The sequence below is a fragment of the Eubalaena glacialis genome, chromosome 19 (assembly GCF_028564815.1).
Source record: "Eubalaena glacialis isolate mEubGla1 chromosome 19, mEubGla1.1.hap2.+ XY, whole genome shotgun sequence".
Lineage (NCBI taxonomy): Eukaryota > Metazoa > Chordata > Mammalia > Artiodactyla > Balaenidae > Eubalaena > Eubalaena glacialis.
In genome coordinates, this window is record NC_083734.1 from 62951618 (window position 1) to 62957617 (window position 6000).

Genomic DNA, 6000 nt, shown 5'->3' on the forward strand with positions numbered 1-6000 from the left:
AGCCATTGCCCGCCCGCTCACACATACCGCTGGCGGAGGAGCCAGAAATCCCCCTCTTGGGCATTTATTCAGGAGAAGCAAAATCTCTATTCGCACAGAAACCCGGATGTAATGTTTCTAGCAGCTTTCTTCTTCTGTAGCCACCAAACCCCGGAAACACCCACGTGTCCCTCCCCCGGGAAATGGATAAACCGCCGTGGCCTCGCCGCACAACGAAACAGCGCTCGGGCAGAGAGAGGAAGGAAGCGCCCACAGGCCCCGCCACAGGGGTGAGCGTCCACGCGCGACGACGCGACGCGCAAGGCGCCGTTCCCGGAGGGCCGCGTGCCGTACGACGGCGCCCACTCGTACGGCGCCCCCGGAAAGGCAAAAGCCGCAGGCACACGGGACAGCTCGGTGGCGCGCTGGGTTAGCACTGGGGCGCAAGGAGGGCACACGGGGCGCTGCGACTGTCCCGCGCGCCTTCTGCGCCCGAGGTCATAAAAACCCATTCTGAGTCTGTGTAAAACTTCATCACACTGCACAACAAGAAAGCGATTTTAAGCGTACGTTAAACGTAAAATGTTTAACTTCCACCAAAAAATGTAAAATACTGGTCCTCGTACTTCTTCCTTATCAGGAAGAAAACCACTGAATATGAAAGGGGTGGACCCCCAAACTCAGACACAGAGCTTCTGACAAAATGTCTTCCGTTAAAAATATACCCAACAGCCCACATGTTCCTCTCAGGTTCGACATGCCTTGGTAAGGATGCGCACCATCCCCACGCTACGCACGGTCCCCAATTTGCCATGTGTCCGGTTTACAAACCACATGTTTGGGGAAAGGCTCCGGTGTGCCTCGGCGGCGGCCCTGCTCCACAGACGCCCTCCCTCTGCTCAGCGGGCCCCTGACGCTCCCCGGGGCGCCCACCTCAACACCAGCAGCCCCTGCGCGGACGGCCCTGACCCCGGCCCCTGTGCGTCCGCCCGCCGGCCGTCCCTGGCAGCCCGCGGCTCCCTCGGGGACCAGCGCGCCCTGCCGGGGATCTTCCCCCAGCTCCGGCAGGCACCGCCCCCGGCCACGGCTCTCGCAAGCCCGCCCCCAACGCCCCTCTCACGAGGCCCCCGCCGGCGGACCGGACCCAGCGCTCCCCCCGCATCGCTGCCGCCCACCAAAATCCCCTCCGGCCGATCGGGCTCTTTTCCTCCCTACTCCGCGCGGCAGCGACCGCTCGACACCGTCCTTCGCTCCTCAGCTGAGGGTCTGCTGGAGGAAACGGGCACCACCCTGAGGTCCCACCGGAATCCTCCGTTTTCTCCCATTTGACCCTCCGCAAGGCAGCCCTGAAACTTTTACCAGCCCTCTCCAAGCCCCTAAGCCGTTCCAGGTCCCCTGACCCTCCACGTGGGAAGCTCACCTCCTCCTGGGAGGAAAAAGGCCTGCTCTTCCCTCCACCTCCCAACTCGCCTCCTCGGGAGCACATCCTCACGTGCTCGGCCCTGCGTCGGAAGCGCTGAGCGTCCTCCCTGCCGCCGAGACCTCCATCGCTGTCAGGGGCCTCGTCGCTGTTTCACACTGACTCCTTCCCCTCCGACGTCCCCATTCGCTAAGCCCCGTGAGCCAACACAGCAACAAACGCTCAGAAATGTCTCAGAACCTGCCGTGGGCCTCTTCTCACCGCCGCTCTCTCAGAGCAAGCCCTCCCCACCGCCGACGCACCCTAACTCTCCCTGCTGCAGACCTCACTGGCACCAGAGATGTCCCAAGTACAAAGCTCCGCTCATCATTTCCTGTCTCCACCGCCCACTGCCACGGGACAAGATCCAAACCCGAAGTTAGGCCTGCCAGGGCCTTTGCCTTCTGAGCTCCCTACACACACGCGCACACGCACACACGCGCACAGATGACCATGCCCCACCGGTGAACTTCCTGCCTTTCTGCAAACACTCCAAGCCCTTCCTTACAGGATCACACAGGCGGTCCCCCTGCATGGAGTCATCAGCAAATGCAGCTCAGACATCACTTCAGAGTAGAGCTTGCCCCACACATCCCAGACTCATCTCTCCATCTCAGTGTGTACTGCTCACATCTGTGCCACGGCATTCATCACGCTGTTACCTTTTTCTTACACATCTGTGTACTATTTACAGGTCTGCCACCATCTGTGGGATGCTCCTGAAAGGCAGGGACTGACACATCTTAGTAGGTACCCAGCACATTCCACGGCACATAACAGAAGCTGAAGAATCAACTGGTAAATAAAAGCTAACTAAAGGGATTAATGTCCTACTTTTACATGACTAATACAGGCAAACCTCAGAAATATTGCAGGTTCAGTTCCAGACCACAGCAATGAAGCAAATATCGCAATAAAGCGAGTCACACGAATACTGTGCTTTCCCAGTGCACATAAAAGGTATGTTTATGCTATACTATAGTCTATTAAGTGTTCAATAGCATTATGCTAAAAAAATGTACATATCTACCTTAATTAAAAATTACTTTATTACTAAAAAAAAAGCTATCCATCATCTGAGCCTTCAGCAATTCGTAATCTTTTTGGGGGTGGAGGGTTTGAAATATTGCTAGAATTACCAAAATGTGACCCAGAGACACAAAATAAGCAAATGCTGTTGGAACATGGCACTGGTAAACTTGCTCAAGGCAGGGCTGCCACAAACCTTCAATTTGTAAAAAACGCAAAAGCGTAATAAAGCAAAGCGCAATAAAACAAGGTATGCCTGTGGTTGTTTTATTTTTTTTTTTAAATTCTGTTCTGAGTACCAAATAGGTCCTCTAGAATAAAAATACTATTGCTCTTAATTCTATTTACCAAAACTGGTCGTTGTACCTTCTGCATTACAGTAGAAGAAACATATTTCAAATTCAAGACTTGGTTAAGATAAATTTTACTTAAGAGCATTTTCTGATCGGTTAGTTGGCTTGGCATTATTTGGTTGCTTGGTTTTGTTTCGCATTCCTACAATAACTAGCTGCATTCATATATAACTCCATCAGTTATGTACCTGGTAACAGAAGGCTATGATACCACTGCTGGATGTTAGATCATAAAGTTGAAAAGCAACTATTCAAGTGGATGAACAAACAAATGGAAACTCATAAACCCAGAATTTTAAGCACAGCTTTGACCTGGAAGTGTACTTCCAGGCTTAAACCGTTCATCCTGCCCACGTACTCTAACATATGCCTGAGAGCACCCATAGCTAGGGCTAAAACAAAAAGATTCCTAATAATCACTAATTCTCAACAAATCTTTGACACAGGCAGGAGATGTCAGTGTTTAGAGGAAATGAGAACTCAGTAAAAAGACCCAAAGTCGTGAAATTAAACATAAAGCTCAGACTAAAATTCTGAAACCATTAGCTCTCAGATCCATCATATCTGACCTCTTGGCCATTTAAATATGAATCAGCAATATCTCCAAATAATAAGGAAGTTGGAGAAAAATAGAAAGACAATCATAATTGCTATAATAACATGCAATACTGGAGTACACATTTTTTTTAAAAGCACAATAAAGAATCAGTGTGATACTTGGTAAACGCTAAAACAGCTTTTCCTTATCCCTTATTTATTCTCCAACAAAATGAAAAAAAATTAAGTTATTGTTCCAAACTTTCAAAGAATTCTTGCTACACAAATTACATCTTATAAGTAAGTTATATCTACTTAGTCCCAGCTAATCAAAAAGTTTTATTACGATTTATTAGAATTGCAGATTTAAATTATTAGAATTAAAAAATAAGGAAAGCTGTATCTTTGACTTAGGTTTTAAATACTTAGAGTGTGCCTGCCAGTCACATAAATTAGTGCAAACGCAAAAAAGAAGTAAACTGGGTGAGTCTTGCTTATAGCTATAATACAGTTGGAGCATGTGTTTTATCTAACTCACCGGCACTGTCTTTTCTTAAACCTGTGTCTATGTGGACAGCTACAAAACGGGCTCAGACCTCCTCAAGGTGCTGAGCAGTCGCAGGGGTCAGCAAAGCGTAAGCGGGCCGCAAACACTAAAGGTCCTGGGAAAGCAGCCACACCGCTCAGCAAGGAACCACCCCACATACATCAGGCCCCAAATAAACACACCCCTCAAAGTTGCATAAAGTCAATTTTGTTCAACCAAACCATACTTTAAACAGATGGCGGGCCATTACACAAAACTTGAAAACCGTCCTCCGGTACATGAAGCTGGTTTACAGGTGCCTGTTTCACCCGGCTCGCCCTTCTGGGTGTTTGGACAGTTACCGGGCACTGACCGCGCCCCGGCATCACCCTGGAGACGGGGGAGATCGCCGAGGCCTGGGGGGGCCAGTGACGGCCCGGGGGCCCCAGAAACGGTCGGCTGGGCCGCAGCCTGAGCCCTGCGGGGCGGCTCGTGCCCCCGCACCGGCCTTTTCTATCCCGTGTCCACGCCCCTGTAAACAGAGAGGGCGCACGACCCTCACTCAGCACACAGGCCGCTCGCATGGACGTCCCTCGTCCCTCGAACACTCGGACCCGGGACACTGGGTCGTGCCCGGCGGGCCGGCGGCGGGCCGGGCCTCCCGGGGGCCGCCCCCCCACCCCGAGGGCCCAGGACGCCGTCCGGCTCCGGGGGGAAGTGCTCCCGCCGGCCTGAGACCAGGGCCGCGACCCGGGTGGGGCGGGGCGGCGGGGGGGTGAGCGGGGACCCGGGCCGAGGCCCCGCCGCGTCCGCGCGCGCACGTCTCACGGGCGCGACCCCGTCAGGTGCCCGAACCCCGACATGCTAACCCGCCCCAACTTTCTCAGAGCCTCCCTACCCTCCTCGGCCCGGACTCCAGTCCGCCCACGAAGCAGCGGCCGCCCACGCCCAGAGGCCCCCGCGGCGCGCGCCCTACAGGCCTGGAGAGAGGCCCGGGCCCGCCCACGGGGCGACCGCTCCCAGCGCAAAATTCCACCCGAGAACCCGCGTGTGGAGACCCCGGAGGGGAAATCGGAAAAACGAGAACCTGGCGCCCCTACGTGCAAGCTTTCCGAGCGGCCACCGCCGTCGCCGCCGCCGCCACAAAAAGGTTTCAAATCCGTGCGGGCGCAGCAGTCGCAGCCTCACAGCAGGCCCAGGGGGTGGGGGGAGCCGGCTGGGCGGCGGGACGGGGGGAGGTGCTCAGCTCACAGGCCCCGCCCCCTTCCCCACGCCTCCGGCCACGGCCGCGCGCGGCGCCGTTGCCATGGCGACGCTCCGGGCCTCTGCTGCCCCGCCCAGCCGGCCGGGGGCGGGGAGTTCCGCACTCGCGTTTCCCCGCCCCCCAGGCCGCGCGGCGCCGTTGCCCTGGCGACGCTCCGGGCCTCTGCTGCCCCTGCCTAGCAGGTCGGGAGCAGGCGCGTCGGCCCTCGCGTTTCCCCGCCCCCCTGCGCTGGGCGGCGTTGTCATGGCGACGTCTCAGCCCTCAGCGCAGCCTCCGGCTCGCTTTCCAGCCTGGCGGCCCCTAGACCAATCCCAGGCCTAGACTCCCGGGATGACCCGACCGCGCACTGGACACTGCTGCCTTCGGGCATCCCGCTCGGACAGTAGCTTGTGAACACTTTAGGGGCTGTAGAGAAAGAACGGGTAAAGAGCAAAGAACATGGGGTTGCAGTAGGATATTCACAGAGGGTGGACAAACGACATTGAAAGAATCTAAAGAACTGAGAATTTACTGCCTGGTATCTCACAACCCAGAGGTGAATACCGTTGAATTAAAGGAGAAAATGAACACTGCTTTTTTTTTTGCATTCATAACTATCCAAGATCTAAAAAAACTTACCCCAAATTCCGAAGATGCTGAAATAATATGAAAAGGCTTTGTGTTTACCAATTCTGGATAGAATAACAAGATCAAGAGGAAAATGTATTTTTGCTGCTCCCAGGAAGTCTCATCCACCTCGAGGCGGTCTCCATGTCTGCATTGCTATGTTGTGGTTTTCTTTGGTCTTCTGTTACATTTCTGGAAAGGCTCTGAACTATATATATTTTTTAAAATACCGAACAGAAACAAAATT

The 6000-nt window shown here is 54.1% G+C and overlaps 1 protein-coding gene across 10 annotated transcripts in view; it reads right to left on the minus strand.

Annotated features, from left to right (window-relative positions):
• CEP112 (centrosomal protein 112) overlaps positions 1-5098 on the minus strand; it is a 415119-nt gene extending 410021 nt beyond the window's left edge. For 6 of the 10 annotated variants that reach the window (XM_061177069.1, XM_061177080.1, XM_061177081.1 and 3 more), the window contains exon 1: positions 4971-5098. The gene's annotated coding sequence lies outside the window, so the exon portion shown is untranslated. Of the gene's footprint in view, positions 1-1399; positions 1480-4130; positions 4233-4970 lie in introns of those variants that run through there. The other 4 variants (XM_061177076.1, XM_061177079.1, XM_061177077.1 and 1 more) reach the window with 4 other exon arrangements.
• Positions 5099-6000: the final 902 nt, after the last annotated feature.